The 17,377-nt window shown below is 37.7% G+C and overlaps 1 protein-coding gene across 1 annotated transcript in view; it reads left to right on the top strand.

The window, feature by feature from the left end:
- Positions 1 to 17,377, top strand: part of LOC101467287 (protocadherin-15) — a 228,953-nt gene that overhangs the window by 10,227 nt on the left and 201,349 nt on the right. Inside the window, exons 2-3 of the mRNA XM_076891629.1 lie at positions 12,025 to 12,071; positions 12,585 to 12,714. The gene's annotated coding sequence lies outside the window, so the exon portion shown is untranslated. The remainder of the gene's footprint in view (positions 1 to 12,024; positions 12,072 to 12,584; positions 12,715 to 17,377) is intronic.

Genomic DNA, 17,377 nt, shown 5'->3' with positions numbered 1-17,377 from the left:
TTTTTTTGTGTTGTTGGTTTGTGTGATTGACAACTTAAATTGAAGTACAAATATTCATACAGTAACAATGCCACATATTCAGATGAGAGTACTAGCTGTCAGACCTTTCTTGACAAAAAATAAAAGTTTACTTTCATTGCTCTGGTGCTGTATGCAAATATTGTCTTAAGCTGTCTCAAAAGATAATCTTGCTAGAGGGCCTCAGTCTATTTCTCTGCATGAAAACAATATCCAGCTGTTAGCTGCATGCAGAAAAGGGCTTGTTAGCGCGTCGCTTTTCTCTCAAGTTTCAGCTAAATAAGCCTTTAAAAGTTGTTTTGTTTGTTTTTGTTTTTTTAGTATGTAACAAAAAAAACCAATTCAGAACTTGGACATCAAAAAATTAAGAATTTTATTTTTAAACACAAATTCTAAGTTAATACTACTATTAAGACAACTAATGTCTTTATATCTAAGATCTAAAACATCTAAAACTAAACCCACTCATCATAAAAGGGGATGTCATTGTTTTGATGTCTACAGCTAATTGGGTCAAAATGAAGTAGTTTGACTTGATTGAAACCAATGTGGGACTAAAAAATATATATTTGCCCTGCAATAAGCACTCCTTAAAGGTGTTGTAATTTTGATAAACTTAACTGATGACTTTCTTCTGATTTGCTCTGATGTCATGATCAGAGACTCATAAGGTTGCAGTGCTGTATTTTTGTTTTTATTTTTTTAATCAGTTGCTTTCCCATCTGTACAATCCCAAGGCATGATCGGTTGACTCATCAGTGCATTCAGGTGAGGTGTCTCTGCCCCTGTTGTCTAATGATGGACATGTGAAGATCACATCAGGTTTTTGGCAGCACCAAAGTGAAAATTAATTTTGGTGGTGAATAGTCGGCAAATATACTGATCAGCTTTCAAATCTGTCTTCTATTAGCTGCTGTTCCAACAGTATTTTAAAAAAGAATGGGAAACTTGTCTTTTAATGCTAACATACAGCTAAACTTGACCAATGGGGCTATAGCCTTCAGCAGGATCACCAAGAACTATATTGCAGAAAGAAAAACCAGCTAGCCTTATATCACATGACCATATGTCCAGCACATCCTTGCTGGTGCTCCATTCGTGGATAAATATACTGGATGTAATTTTTATTGTTTATTTTATTTACTTAGTTTTTTCTGTGTAATCACACACTTGAGTGGATTGGTGAACAGATGTACTGGACCTGTATGATTGGTTGTTTTAAATTTTCTCATTAGGATTCATTTTTTTCTACTCGGGTATTTATGGTGTTTACAATCCTGTCTGCAATCCATTTCTCTATGACTTTGATGACGGCTACAGGTTGAAACACATTAGTCAAGTTATAAATCTGTTCCTTATACGATACATTTTGCTGGAGCTTTGTCTTCTTTAGACCATTATTTTTCCTCCGTGCACCTTTGGACGTAGGTCAAGTTGTGCCAAAAAACTCAGTTTTATTTTCAGTATATTGGAATCAAGCATAAAAACATCAAGCATAAAAACACTTCTTCATAACCACCTGCATAGCTTCTTTTGATAGCATTTGGTAGTATTTTATAAAACACTCTGCACTTCTTCAGTGGAGAATCTTTATTGCACTGATTGAATGTTGTTTGGAAAAGAATTAGTGAAAATGTGCTGCTTCCAGACGATTTTTAAACTGAAACTCTACAGAACTTGCTCTGGATGAGGTTTGGTGTTGAGAATAATTTATTGTAATAATGAATCGGGTAAAAACAGTGCCACAGTATTTTTAATGACACTGAAAATCTGTCTTCAGGCTCAGCACAGCTTGTTAATTAATCAATTAATGTCTCTTGGTAGTAAAGTGTTCTAGACTAGGAATAGCCAAAACTTGTGGTTATCTTATTTTTTTAGCCAGTATAAACCACACAACTTCTCTATGCTTGTCAACAGTGGACCCTCCAGAATTTTCTCATAGGGGTGGCCATTTGGGGGCCTCTAAAAATATTGTGGTGGGACACAAAAAACAGAATTTTCAGTTTTATCTTGTTGTCAAATATATAGATTACGGGGCGATCGTGGCTCAAGAGTTGTGTGTTCGTCTTGTAATCGGAAGGTTGCCGGTTCGATCCCTGGCTCGGACAGTTTTGGTTGTTGTGTCCTTGGGCAAGACACTTCACCTACCGCCTACTGGTGATGGCCAGAGGGGCCGATGGTGCGATATGGCGGCCTCGCCTCTGTCAGTCTGCCCCAGGGCAGCTGTGGCTACAACTGTAGCTTGCCTCCACCAGTGTGTGAATGTGAGAGTGAATGAATAGTGGCATTGTAAAGCGCTTTTGAGGGGTCCCGAAAAGCGCTGTATAAATGCAATCTATTATTATTATTATTATTATTATTATTATTATTATTATTATTACTTGAAAAATGTGCCCGGCGAGAGAGAGAGAGAATTATATGCCTAGTTAATTTCCTGCAATTAAAGTGGAAAATGGGTCCATATAAAAACCAAATAAAATTTTGAAATCCAAAATAATCTGTTTTAAGCAGGAGTAAATAACAAGTTAGTGTTTCAACTAATTGTAGGGTGACTTCCTCTCTCTTGTGCTCATGTTTATTAGAAACCATAGGACAGTCTTGCCAGGCGGGGGTAGCAGCAAATTTTAGGGGGTGGCTAGTGCCCCACCCTCGCCCTGATTTACGGATGTTATAGCTTAAAGTAGTTACTAGAGTCACTGAAGATTAAGGAGTCTAGAAGTCGAAGTTAAACTGAACCTTTTCAATTCGTCTCTAAGATTCCTTGAGCTTTTCTTTGTGGAGTGTTTTAAGGGAAGTGAGGGAGTCATGCGTAATCAAGCCAGTCAATTAGAGGCACCTTCATCGAATTAACCTCTTTCTGTAACAGTAGATGCTTGTTGCAAAGCCTGTAGACTCAAATGTTAAAGTTCGTGTCAAGCTACTGAATAATGAGGGTCCAGTACAGGCCTTTCAACTTGAAAAGGCTAACATACTGTGCACAAAGACAACTCCTGAATAGAAACATAAAATTAGTTACTTATTCCCACAAGCAAAAGACTCATGTCTGTGGGAATTTTGAGATTTCTGGTAACAAATTGACCATCACCACCTTGAAAAGGGCATGATACTGTATATAGAAACTTCTGCTGAAAAAGAAATTAGATACTTATTCCCAAGAGAGGAACTAGTCTAGTGTTGTTGTGGGATTTGCAACAGAAAATGGAGCAGAGGGAGCATATAGCAGCCTTGCTGCTGTTTACAGAATTTTCTGACTTACTTGCAATGATGTGACCATCTTAGTCGATGGACTGCAATTTTCTGACAGGTGGGGTCCAGCTGTGTAGCCTCATTTAAGTTGAGTTTAATTCAGTTTTTATTGGTATAGCCAATATCACACTTTGAGATTCAAAGAGCTTCACATTTATATAATAAGAATACACTCAAAAAAGATTGGGGGACAGATTTAAATAAACAGGCAACCCATATATGTATACCTGTATGCACAGACGTATAAATAATCACAGAAATAAATATTAATCATACCTAAAATAAACCACACATCCTAAAAAAAAAATCACAGATGAACAGATGAATGTGCAAAACAAAGTCTTAGATGTACCAGAAGGAGACCAGTATGATACTAAGAAAGAAGATGATCTGTATAGACCATTAAAAGACTCCTAAATGTGGTTGAACTCACTAGGTGGTACTGTAGAGTGGTGGTATTATTTTTTTAATTAATTTTTTTCCAACTGGAGAAACATATAGCCGTGTATGCAGCTGCATAACAATGGTAATGAATATTATGCTGTTTGATTTACCGAGTGTCTCTTTAGCCATAGTCTGGACCTCTCCTTACTGCACACTAATTATCTTACATTTGGGTTTTCCCCATAACTGCTAATCATAGTTAATATTGCAGAATTGTAATCTTAACATTTAAGAATGCAATAAAAATGAAGAGAGAACGATCTGAGAATACCAGGCTATGTCAACCTAAGGGGAAGATTTGTTTTCAACCTGTAATTGTCATTCCAAGGCATGCTGCAAGGTTTCCTCTTGGCACAATCTGTTTGAACTTTTAAGCTGCACTGTACAAGGCAAAGGAAGACTAAAAAAATACTGTACCTCATTATATTTTTCTCTCTTAGTGATAACTGCTGTGGTCCCTAGTCCATGCTGCTTTCTTCTTATTTTGACATTTTAGATCAAATATTTTATTAATCCAGCCTAGCAAGGAGCTGAGAACACTGTTTGAACATGACAGGCTTAAGGGAATGAGGAAGGATGGGCCTTTAATGAAGAGGATAAGGTTTTAGCTTGGGAAAATGAACACCAGCAAAGAGTGGGAATTACTTCTCTGTCACTTTGAAGTTAATGTGAGAGCCTCAATTAAATTGAAAAAAGTCCCCTTTTTTTGTCCTGCACGTTGTTCTGCTTAGCAGAAATCCTTAACCTTTTTGCATAAAGACTCCTCTCACATGCCTTTGACGTCAGTGCTTATGTATCTTGTTTCACACTCGACAAGATGAGGAATTCTGTGTTTTTTACTCCATGTGGGATATGACACTCTTGGTTGACAGCAGCGTGTAAATGCTTATGGTCAAGGCACATTACCTCACCAGTGAGTGGTAGTACATTCAGTAGGGAAAATGACTTTTTGGTTCAGTGAAATAAGTGATTTTTTTTTTTCTGTGTATGAGGATAAACACTTTTCCTGCCATTGGGGATTGGAAATACAGCTGGCAAAACAGTCAGTTTCTGTCACTCCACAAAAGGCACATACACAAAAATGAAAAGTAGGATCTTATTTGCATAAAATGGGTACCCTGCTGTAATCTGAACTCCTGCGTTGATAAAAGTTTACAACAAACGACACACAAGCTTTTTCAAGGACCACATTATTTTGCTTAGAGGTGACACTGTACGTATGTATGTGTGTATGTATATGTATTAAAAAAAATTATGCACCCACATTCAAGTGACTAAGATGAATACATATTTTTCGATGCCGTTGAATACCAATATTAAGAGAGAATCTTGTTAAACAGAAGCTGTGTTTCAGTCACAATTACCTAAACTTGTAGCGCTTGTGCTAAGACTGAAAACAGATAAACTGGGAAATGTTATAGTGTACTTATACTGAGGGAGTGAGGAAGAGAGGGAATTAAAGTACTTGAGATTAATTTCATTAGATCAAATTATAATTTAATCATGCAAGAAAATATACTGCAAGTTAGAAAACAGATTTTTTTCGTACAAAAGGTCTCAGGTCTGCACATATAAAATAAGCTATAGCAAATCAACATTTGTTCTCTGTGGGGACTGGTTTCGGTTAAATCTCTCAGGAGTTTAACCACATTACATGTTTTGACATCTTGTCACGTAATTGTATGGCTGGTCCTCTGTATCTGCCCCTCATAGCAGCTCCAGCATTTCTTCAGAGATGCTTTGCATATGAAGGCTTTTTAGCAGGATGTCGCATAAAGCAGCCCCAGTACATGAATTCATTTCAACAAGTTGAAAGAAGTTTCAGATCTCACCTTTGTAGGAAATTCTGATGTAGATGATTAGGTATGAGTTTCACACTGAGTGCTAATATTTCAAGGGTTTTTGTGAGGGTCTTGCAAAATATGATGATCTGCTGAATCCTTTCATTTTTATTTATTTATTTATTTATTTTTCATTCAGCTAGTTGTAGTTTGTTTTATGTTGAAACAACAGTGCTTGATGGGATTTAAAATCTATGGACAGAAATGAGATAAGGATGCAAAGGTGGGGAAATCTCGACCAATACTTCCTGGCAAATAACTCAAAGGTTATAATATCGTAATGATTCCCACCAAAATGGACCATCCTGTCCTTGTACACTTCAGATTTCAAGTGCAACACAAGGACAGTAGTATAGGGTGGTTTTGTGTCATGTGCAGGCCCACCACCAGGAAATAAAAGGAGATCCAGGATTCCCACTGCTGTTACAATGTTGGAAACTTAGAAGTTCAGTTGGTGAGAGAAAGCAAACTGGATCGGAAACTGTGCAGCTCTCTACATTAAGGTCTGGAATCTGTTCTTTCCTGAAAGGATTCTGGTCCAGTGTGTGTGGCATTATTTATTTTACATGTATTATGAATCTGTGGTGGCCAGTGCTATTTCTCTTTTTTTCCCTCCCCTGTGCTGGGACAAAAAGACTGGGGGCTTGATGACACCTCAAACATATTCAGAAGGCTGTCTGAGTCAGTCCTGGAGGTGGATCTGGACAATCTGCATGCAGTACTAGAGAGAAGGATATTGTCAAAACTCTTCTTCATCATGGATAATGCCTCCCACACTCATACTTCTTGCTAGCCAGAGGAGCACTCAACCGAAGACTAATAATTATTAAATGCTCCATTGAACATCACAGGATGTGTTTAATTCCTGTGGTCATCCAGTAAAAACATCTCTTCCTGCTACATTTTTTTTTTTTTTGAGACCAACTGTTACAAAATAACTTTCAGAGAAATTAAACTTCTGTAACTATTAAAAGTTACATGGCATTTATGACTCAGTGTAAGAGGGGATGTAGGGACTTTTCCAAGCCAGCTGCAGATGATGATGTTGTTTGGGCTGGTATACATAAATTACTGTATAGAACTAAATTAAAAATAATTATGTTTTACTTTGAGGAAGAAATTCATTAGAGAAGACTCCAACCTATGGCCAGAATGTGCTCCTGTCTAAACCATTGGTCCATGCGCCTTGCTTATGAATTCAAACAACTTTGGCAAAAGCCAATGCTTGAGAGCTGTTTATACACTATAATTGTCATTTGCATTCAAAACCTGGCTGGCACTATTCTCATAACACCCCCAACAGGGGCCCCTTTACAAATATTTCCTCAAGTTTGACAGTGCATTTATTCAGCGGGGAGGCCATGGGGAGCAAATGGATCCATAACCTTGCATCCCATCGTGAAGGTTATCACTTTCTGAGCAGTCTCAGAATGTCTGCCGGTGTGATGACAATTTCACGACCAATTACTCTCTTTCTCACTCGTCGTTGCTTGACAATGTTGCCCTCCCTAAAGTTAAGAATTTCACTCCTGTTAGAGCTGAACTTTGCTACCTTATCCTTATTACGTTAAATCAAACTAAACTGACCCAAAGGTACAGTCTAATAAAATGCCATTGAACAATTCCATGTCTGGATCTGGTAGTGAATGTTTCTGACATAGAGCATTATTGATGACTGCTGGTTTTGTGGTGTATATTTAGAAGGAAATTGCCAGAAAAGGTCCATGCTGATGGATGGGGTGGCAAAATAGTTTCTGGAGCTGGTACGGTCCTCGTGCTCTGAGACTGTCAACCTGCCAGCATGCAGCTGAAACCTCAAGTGATTGCATACAGACTTTATCACACAAGCGCAATACAAGCACCACACATGCTGGTGGAAATTGCATGGTTTGCATCAAACCAGTCTGATGCAGTCTCTATCAGCTAATCCCACAGTTGTTGAGAAAGAAAGCTCACAAATGTATTCCACTTGGCTTTGAAAATTATTTTCAGTATTAATAAAAAAAACTATTTTACTTAATAATGTCACAAATAAAATAAGAACACTTTCGTGCTTGGCCTCCTCTGAGGGAAGACAATGAACACACAAAAAAGCAACATGTGAGAGCGACATTTAAGAAAGCACCACTTTGCACTTGTAAAGCTCAGCGTAATGATTTTCTCACTGCTGGAGGACTCACTGAAGGATTTCTGAAAGTGAAATGAGGGCCAGATTTTTATTTATTTATTTTATTATTGGCACTCAGCGGGATTGTAGAGTAGCCATACACCTTGTGATCTAAGCAAATTGGCTGTAAAATATAGAGTACTGCTGATGTCCAATTTTAATTGAAGCCCTCATCTCGTTTTTTTTTTTTCTACATTAATAAATAGAGCATGACACAATACTAAAATTAAAAAAGACAGTCATAGATCATGCCAGAGACAACACAAACACTTTCAATCACATTCTCTGCTCCTGTCAGCCTTCTTTGGGGTTGCTGTAAGGCTGCAAGTCCATTAAATATACAATATAAATTATTTGTATCCGACACAGCCTATTCTGTGCCTGTGTGCCCTCAAATGTGTTCCCATTTAGCAGCCTTTGTTTCTTACCTTACTGCTGAGCATGATAGGTTATACGACTAAATTGGACATGTCACCCTGCCTTATAGATGTTTTCCTGTGTGACCTTAAGTTCATACAGTAGAACACAAAACAAGAAAAATTGCTGTGGTCTATTTATGTTTATGGTTTTCTTGTAATCGATTTTAATTTGCAGAACCTGGAGAAAATCTGGACTACCTTTGAAAAGGCCATCAGTACCTCAACAATCAATGACCAGCATTCCTGTTTTTCTTTCTTTTTCCCCTTTTTGTTTTTTAAGAAAAGAAAAATGAAAAAGAGAGAAAAAGCTCCATCTAAGACATTTTCAGGAAAATCTTGTGAGTTTTACAGAATGAAGTACTCAGCAAACGCTGACCTGAAGTTATACCAATTCTACATGCACACCTAATTGCTGTCTGTGTTTATTTTGGTAGCCGGTCAGTCTGAGGTCAAGTTTTGGCAAGAACCCACTGAGTAAAGTCTTCTCGGACTACTTTGAAATAGAGTATTAGGCTTTTTTGGCACAGCCATGGTCTTTCATTTCCTGCAAATTCAGGTCAACGATAATTGCTGCTAATATAATCACTGTCCAGTAAGTGATAATCTTGGTGTTCTGGTTATTCAAAGATCCTTATTACACATTTTAAATGGGCCCATGTGAAATTCAAATGACCATTCATCTCTTCGTGAAAGAGACAGTGCACTCGAATAATTCAATTATACCCAATCTAAGGTGATGCTTATAGTAACTATTGTAGCTGTCATGGTAATATCGTCACCAGGTGATCTCATTGAAATTTTAAGGACATAATAGCTAATTGTTTCAAAACCACAGCTCATTCTGATGGTACAATTATTTACTGCCATGTTAAGGTTCGTTTGCTCTGAGTAAAAGGGGGGGAAACAATCAGAGATGGATAAAAGATTTTACAACTTTTTTTCAAGCCGGGAAGCAAACTGGAAGAAAATCTTCTCCCTTAGAAACAAGGCCATGGAAATAACTCTGTAAATACTTTGGAAAGAATTGTTATGTTCTGGCTCTTATATGGTGAAGATGATTGTATCTGCTCGAAACAATGCTTGCTTGCTCAGCAACTATAAGAGATCCGAAAGACCGCTCAACAAAGTTAAAGTGGATGATGACAGTATTTGTTCCTTGGATGAGAAAAAGCCTTTCGTAACATCTGGTCAAGAACATTTTTGAGGTAAGAGTATTATTGTCAAAGCCTGCAATCAAGAGTCATTTTCATGAATGGAAAAACAGAGGGGTCACAACAAGGTGCAAACCATATCAAGAGGTGACGCTTGTACCGCTTGATGCTAAGAGAAAAGTATGGAGACGTAGGGAATTGGCTCCTGATCAAAAGCATTCGGATCATGAGTTGTCAAACATGGTGCAGGCATGAGCTGCTGCCTGTGGAACTGTCACTAGTGTTTATCGATGATATGAGTGCTATTAGATGAACTCTGAAGCATACAGGGCTATACTCTGTGCTCAGCTTCAGCTGCAAAACTGATCGAACAGAAGTTCACAGTGCAAATGAATAAAGGCAACCCAAGAGTTTCTCAATGCAAAGAAATTGGATACAAAAATAGCCACCTAATCTAAGCCCAGTAGATAATGCTTTTTAGTTACTAAAGACAAAATGGATCCAGAGGGACCCTCAAACAAGAAGATGCTAAACATGGCTGAAGTAAAGGCCTGATAGACCATCTCAAGTGAGGAAACGTGGCATATGGTGATGTCCATGGGATCGGGCGGTCATTGACTTGAAGTCTACACTTCAATCACATCTTGATTGTTTAAAATTTAGTGTGGTGTAAGGGGGCAGAATTACAGAAACATATCACTGACTGTGGACAGACAGTCTTGTAACTTGGTGTTTACATGGAAAATTGCTGTTTCTAGTTCAGCATAAGAAAACAACAAAATAAACTGCAGTTTTACCAACTGTGAAACTGAGACACTCACTGTAGAAGTGAATAAAAAAAGGAAACATCTATTTGGTTTTCTCAGTTCTGAAAAATTAATCACTCTGAAGCCCAAGTATTTCTTCTCTAAACTTTACAAGGAAGAGACAAAAAAGCACATCTGTTTACAAAAGAGTAACAGCCCATTTTGCTTGGCTATAGCTCTTTATTGCACCCATAATTACAATGTCACTGCTACTAAGAGACCGGTTAACATTTTGGGCACAGTAAATTATTTTCAATGGCATTTGTGAAAGGTAAAGGGTGCATATTAATATTGGTAGTTCTTCTTATATAAACAGGAAAAAACTCCCATATTATGTTAATACAACAAGATTGATGAAATTCTGACTCACCTTATTCTGTCCTTGATCTCCATTTCACCTTATTTGGCTCTCAAAAATGTGTGTACGTGCTCTCTGAACTATGCATGAGGTCCAAGTATTCTCCCTGCATATTATTTCATTGGTTTGTTTGCATACACATCATTTATAGATCAGGACCTTGATTTACTCTGTTTCTCCTCACACACTGTATGCAGAGAGACTTGAAGTAAAAGGGCTAATCGTCTCTGAAAAAACACTGCTTTCCTCAAGTGTCTACTTAGTTTGTGTGCACACCTCACAATTTCTTTTAGTGAAAAAGAAATTAAAATAGGTGGGGGTTCACTGTAGTTTTTTTCTTTTTTTTTTCTATAGGAATTGAAAGATGTGACATGCTGCTAGATGGGGAAATTTGTTTCCTTCAACCTTTGTGGACACTCGCTGAACAGTTTGATGTAATCTTGAAGGTAGCAAGTGCTTTAGACGTTCAACTACATGTGCTCTGGACTCTGGAAAACAGCCATCATTGATCATCGCTGTGTTGAGAAAGATAAGATAAACCTCAATAGATTGCATTAGTGTTTTTTACTTAGTCTGTTGAGTTTAATGGCATCTCCTGTAATTTCCAGGACTAAATGGAAAGATCTGTCTCTTTTTATCACTCTGACTTGCCTCTGACTTACTGAGGCTTTCCAAACTTTTTTTTTTCCAAGTGGCAGTTTGACTCTGACTCCTTTTCTCACTAGAGAGTGTCTCAATGGCTTTTACTGTCCATTAAAGCACATCAGCTATGACACGTGTTAATAATAAGCAATATCCAAGCTTGATGGCCACCACCACAGGTCCAGGGCTGTCAGACTGAATGTCACATGCTGAATGAAATCATAACATAAAGGTAGCTGCATCAGCACCCAGGGCTTACTGTGCTAATGAATGATCTCATGAGGCTAGGTGTCATATTACTTTGGTTTGATGGGGGGGTTTTTTTTCTTTATTTTTCACTGCGATAAAGTCTATTCCTATAGTACCATTCATTTAGTGCAGGAACTCCCTGACTGCCACTGAAATCTTGCTCATTAGTTCTCAGTTGCACAGAAAACCTGGCAACATTTTAAATATTTAATGAAGGGAACTGTCACAAAATGCTTTCTAACTAATTTTGGCTCATTAATATATTTCAGAGATTATTGAATAAAGATTAATTTACACCTTTTAACAACTTATGTAAAATTGTTTTGTTTTTTCAGTTAGTTTGCAGCGTTTGAAAATTGGGGATTATGTATATAAATGCTGGAATTTTAAACGGTGCATGCAGGACTCTTGAGTTAAAGCTGAAAGTCTGCACGTCAGTTGCACATTATTTGATTATAAATCCACAGCGATGGTGTACAGAGTCAAAACTATAAAAATAGTAGCTTTCAAATGTTTATGGACCTCACTGTACTGCAGAGTGAGAGAGAAAACAGCTTCACATTGGAATTGAATGCTGTGTCTTTATATTACATGGATTCTGTATCTCATTGTACAACTGTATAGTGACAATAAAGGCTTTCTATTCTATTCTTCTATTAACGGACACTCTCTCCCCCTAACAGCCAGACTGACTGAGACACATAATCAAGTATGTGATGGAGCAAAAGGGGTGAGCTGAAGTCCTACCGCTTCATTATTAACAAGGAAAGAGCTTTCTGCAGTTTTTAATTTAATGTTTTTTAACCTGAAAAGTAGGCTGGTGATTTAACGTTGTATTTGTTCACTTGCCAACATGAAGTGGTCCTTTCTAAAACACTAAATAGAGACTTTTATATAAATCGTAAAAAAAAAAGTAAATAGCCATGTCGTATAGATCTACACTATAATGTGTGTTAGAGGTTACACAGAGACAGTTTAAATTGGCAGATTGTGAGGGAAATACTGTAACCAGCTTTCTTCAACACTTACAAAAATATGTCTCATTATCAGTAATCTCGACAATCTGAAAAATGAAAATCTAAAAATGACAAGTTGTTGGTTTACGATGACTAATGTGTTTTTTCCATTTCTTGGTAAGGTGCACTCATCACCTCAAGTATTTTATTTGCAGTGAGAACAGGTGACTAACAAAAACTCTAAAAAGACTAAAGACACTTTCCTTATTTTACTACTTTGATTTCAGGCAGTAGACTACGCTGTCTACTCACCCCTACTAGCAGAGATCCTGTGGGACCATTGGATCGGCGCTCCATTATGGTTCCTCTTGTAACTGTAAAATCGCACATCGGAGTGGTAGTCCTGCTGGCACAGATGTACGGGATGGCTGTCTTTTCGGAGTGGCTTTTGTGCTTCTGCATGTCCTCTTTTTATCCCAGCAAAACGGCTGCTTTTTTTTTGACGGGGGGGGGGGTTTGTTTTTTTTGTTTTTTCTTGCTCTGCAAATCTCTAGTTTTCTATGCTTAAGGGGTGTCTGTTTTCTCCTATGGCTTTCCAAGAAACAAGGAAAAACAATTTAAATAAAAATCCCAATGCTAACAATTTTCTCACAGTAGTTTTCTTAAATTCATCCAAGTAGAGTGACAGGATTGACAGATAAAGCTGATGTTAAGCAACTGGTTTGAACACCCTGGCCAGTCTATTACACAGCCGCCTGTGGCCGATTTAGAATCACCAATTAACATGGATGTCTTTGGACAGAGGGAAGAAAACTAGAGTAGCAAGAAAAAACTCAGATACCAAGAGACATGCAAACTCGAAACCCTGTAAAACACCAGTTCCAACCATGGCACTGTTTCTTTTTATGTCGCAAATCTCTCAAACTTAACCACATGAGAGGTATGTTAATTTTGCTTTGTTTTTGGGAAGTACTGTTAAACCATTCCTTTTGTTTTTTAGGAATGAAGACTTGTAGGCTCTTGCTAAAAGCAAAAGTATGGCTCACATGCTGAATATATCACTGTCAAAGCTGTAAAACATTTGAAGAAATGTGCTGTACTTTGATTTTGAAAGTTTATCCGCAAGATGTTTAAAACCAAAATATCATATGTAGTGAATAGTGAATATAATATATTTGGGACCTTATGAATCTGAACTGTTTGACCATAGGACAGTGTCTTTCTTTTTCAATTAGACTCACGGTATATTACCTCATGTGTCTGCTAGGTTCATGTTTATTACATATTTTTTGCAGCCACTTTCTACTCTGTATCCCTCTGCCCCCCCCCCCCCCCCCCTTTTTTTACACTTTCTCACACTGCGTTTGTCAGTTCCTCTCGCTCTCTCTCTCACTCCCCTTTTGTCTCTCTCCTCCTTTTGCTTCCCTCTTTTTCTTTTTCTTTTTTCTCGTTTCCTTTGAAGTGCTAAACAATGAGAGGGCTGCACTCCCTGTTAAGCTCATAGAGAAGTCCAGGCTGAAACTGCTTGGCACAGTGCACCACAGCTGAATCTTGTCCTCTGGACCACATGTGGATGAGAAGGGAGGAGGCAGCATCAGAAGTATAGTCAGCATGCGGTGACAATGGCTGCACAGAGCATTGATCCCCCTAGCCGAAACTCAGACTACATCCGCACAGCATAGTTGATGAGCACTCATTTCCAGAGACTGTTTCTTTCTGCCTCTGTTGCTCTGAATGTTGAACCTTGACATTTCTTGACACAATGTATAAGAGACTTTAAGGGTGTAATTATGGAGACCAAAAGATTTGCATGTCAGGACCTTATTGATTATAATGATTGAGATAAAAGATTTAATTAGTCCAGCTTGTCACCGTTGAGCATGAGGAAAATTACTTGTCCTTCCATTGTCTCCGTCTTACCCCTTCTGCCTCTTTTTCTTGTATGCAGCCACAGACACATCCTTGCAGTGATAAATGCTATTCATTACCAAAGGATGGAACGGGAAATGAAGCAAAATTAGTGCTCTGGGAAGCGTTCCATGACTGGGGCATATACCATTGGCTGCTGAGGCATCTGGGACATGTGTTTATCCACTCCCACATGTTTCTTGAAGCAATATCTCACAGTTACTCACATTATGCTGTTCGCACCTCACTCTGCAATCTGATACATCCTCTTTCCTTTCCAATTTCTTCCTTTCTGTCTGTCTGTTTCATTTTTTCATAGACACTATGCCATCTCTGAATTATGTTCTTTTGAGGCCCTTTATGCTTTTAATTTTGTCTTTTCTCAGGAGGAGAGCTATAATTTAATATATAAAAAACTATCCAGTGGAAGAAATTTCTTCCGAAAAATGTGACACATTGTACACAGGGAACTTATAATTATATCAATTTATATCGTCCCGTATTTCATTATAGTAATATTGTTTTAGTTCACATGTATAATGCCTGTATTACATTTTCTTTTCCTTTGCCTCTAAAGAATATCTGCAGTTGATTTGACAACCATGACAGTTGTAGCAAGTGCATTGTTTGATTCTTAGTGTATCCTGTATTTTCATCTAACAGCTATTTAATCTGTTTGACTACTCTGAGGTGAAGTGTTAAGGTCTTTCCATGCTGACCAGTTTTTTAAAGCTTTTTGCTGTTCATTTTATTCCATTTGGAAGCACAACTAAGTAAGGGAGAGTGGTGTCACAGTACAGGTCACTGACAACTGCTCAAAGGCATTGACTTGAGAATTTATTATTATTTTATTAGGTAATAATTTTCTGTCGTTCTTGTCATGGCATGTGATAAGTAATATTAGTCAGAATGAAGAACATCTAAATTTCACTAAACCTGTTGTCTGCTGGTGCAATATAACACGTCAGTCAGATATGGGGAATAATGTCTTCTACTCGGTCAAGCACAGGTGTTATCCAGCATGTATCCGAGTATTGATTTGGGATGACACTGGTCTTGCATGACATGTCAGTCAGAAATGTACTTCTGTCAGAACAGCTTTAGTCAAAATAGGACTGCTATGGCTCTCTGGGACCCACATCTTTGCGCTTCCATGCACATACATGAAAAGCAAAAAGGCAAGGGCAGCAGCAGGAAGAACTCACAGAAAAGAGCAAACTGACTGACATTGGGTGTGATGTTAATTAAATCATAAACATAATGAATAGCATGAAATTGAATTGTTTGAGGTGGGTTGCAAAGCAGCTTACAAGAGATTTACACTCAAGCGCATTAGCTAAACTATCAAGTAATGGGTTGCAAAATCTAATGCTACCTTTAGTTAGTTATGCAACCAGATGCTTAAGTGACTAGTCATTGACTTGAGGTGTTTGTTTGTTTGTTTGTTTTTTAACATACCTCTGTTAGTTGTTGTCTGATAAACATTAGAGGCATATGAGAATCTTAAAGACACAGTTGGTGGTGTCTGTATGAGACGACAAATCATGGGATTGCAAGAATTTTATAAAAATGTATGCTACTGAAACAATGAATGTACCAAAAACCAAATTTTTTGCAAGTCCACCCAGTAGTTCTGGACATGGTTCAGTCTGAAGGAAAGTGCTGAAGTGTATCCAATGATCAGCTCTCGAAACATCATTATAACCAGCACAAATTATTACTGTAGGGTTGGCTCTTAAATCAGATTTCTTCTCGGTGTATTCGGGGTTCCAGTGACAGTCTCTTGATTGATTTGGCCGCACCTGTAATCAGTGACGGTAACAGCAACTGTGGCTTTCTACTACAAATCACAGAATTCTGGGGGCTGGCTATAATTGGCTTTTTCTATCATTCTGTGAGTAACCATGATCTGATTTTATGCTGCACTCTGCATGGGCCTGCCAATGGCAGGGCACAGGGAAAGGAGTTGGTTACCTTGCTGAGAAGTTGAAGGTGTGGAACTTATTCCCTGCAGCTCTACATCTAATAACTGTTCCTGCTGCTGTTTCTTGTTTTATTACTTCTGATAATAAACTGATCAAACTGATCTGGTTGTTTTTGTTTTTTGTTTTGTTTTGTTTTTAAACAGTATAATGCCCTTTTTCTTGTCCATGTAGATATATTTTTGATGAATATAAAAGCATTAAGCATTTACTCAAATCTGCTTTATCAATCAGAAGCAGAATACTTTAACCTCCTAAGACCCGAACTCCTCCATGGCATGCATTTTTTATTTCCCTTTGATATTTGGGCTTTTTGGGACCTGATGAGTGTAAAAACAAAGAAGTACCAGATTTTTTTTTTTTTTTTTTTTTTTAACTGATTTTTGTTTCTGAGAAAAATGGGATGCACATATGAGGATATTTGTTTAAAATTTCAATAGAACAGTGGCAGTATAATGCCCCTGTAAGTGGATATCAATCCCTTGTAAGAGCAAATTTAGAAAATTAGTATTTTGGTCTAGACAACCCAAAATGTGATGTCCACATATGTGGACGCCAGGTCCTAGGAGGTTAATAATCCCTGAAGAAATTATGTGGTTACAGTTGCTTCAAGACTATAAGGATAGTAACAGACCTATAAGAGGACCTATAAGAAATAGCTCTAATATATACAAATTGCAGATATTACAGAGATTAAATATATGTGATTGACATTTTACTCTAAACTGTAAAACTTTGCTATTTGTTGTTTTTCACTGTAGAGGATGTGTAAAGGGGTGTAATTATGGTACTGTGTGCCATCACCTTTTCTACCTTGGACTCAGTTTCAGTGATATATGAACACTTTCTCCATGTACAAGTTTCTAAAGTGTTAGTTGAGGCTTTAGTGCTCTAATGCTTTTTTTGAATGCTTATTTTATATAATATAAACAAGCACCCACACAGTAATTAGTCATTCTCAGCTTATTCGACTAATCATTATTACCACCACTCATGTGCTCAGAAAAGATTAATCGGTCTATGGGGAGTACTTGGTGAGTAGCAACAATGTGTTGTGGATGGATCATCTAAGATGGTCTCTAGTGACGTTTGGTCTGTTTTCAGCATCTCCCTTCTGGCTTATGATTTGTGGTCTGCCCATCAGAAACCTTCAATGTGAACTTTTTCTTGAGTAATTTAACCCTTATCAT

Source organism: Maylandia zebra, linkage group LG13, assembly GCF_041146795.1.
Source record: "Maylandia zebra isolate NMK-2024a linkage group LG13, Mzebra_GT3a, whole genome shotgun sequence".
Taxonomy (NCBI): Eukaryota; Metazoa; Chordata; class Actinopteri; order Cichliformes; family Cichlidae; genus Maylandia; species Maylandia zebra.
This window is presented reverse-complemented; position numbering and strand designations above follow the sequence as displayed.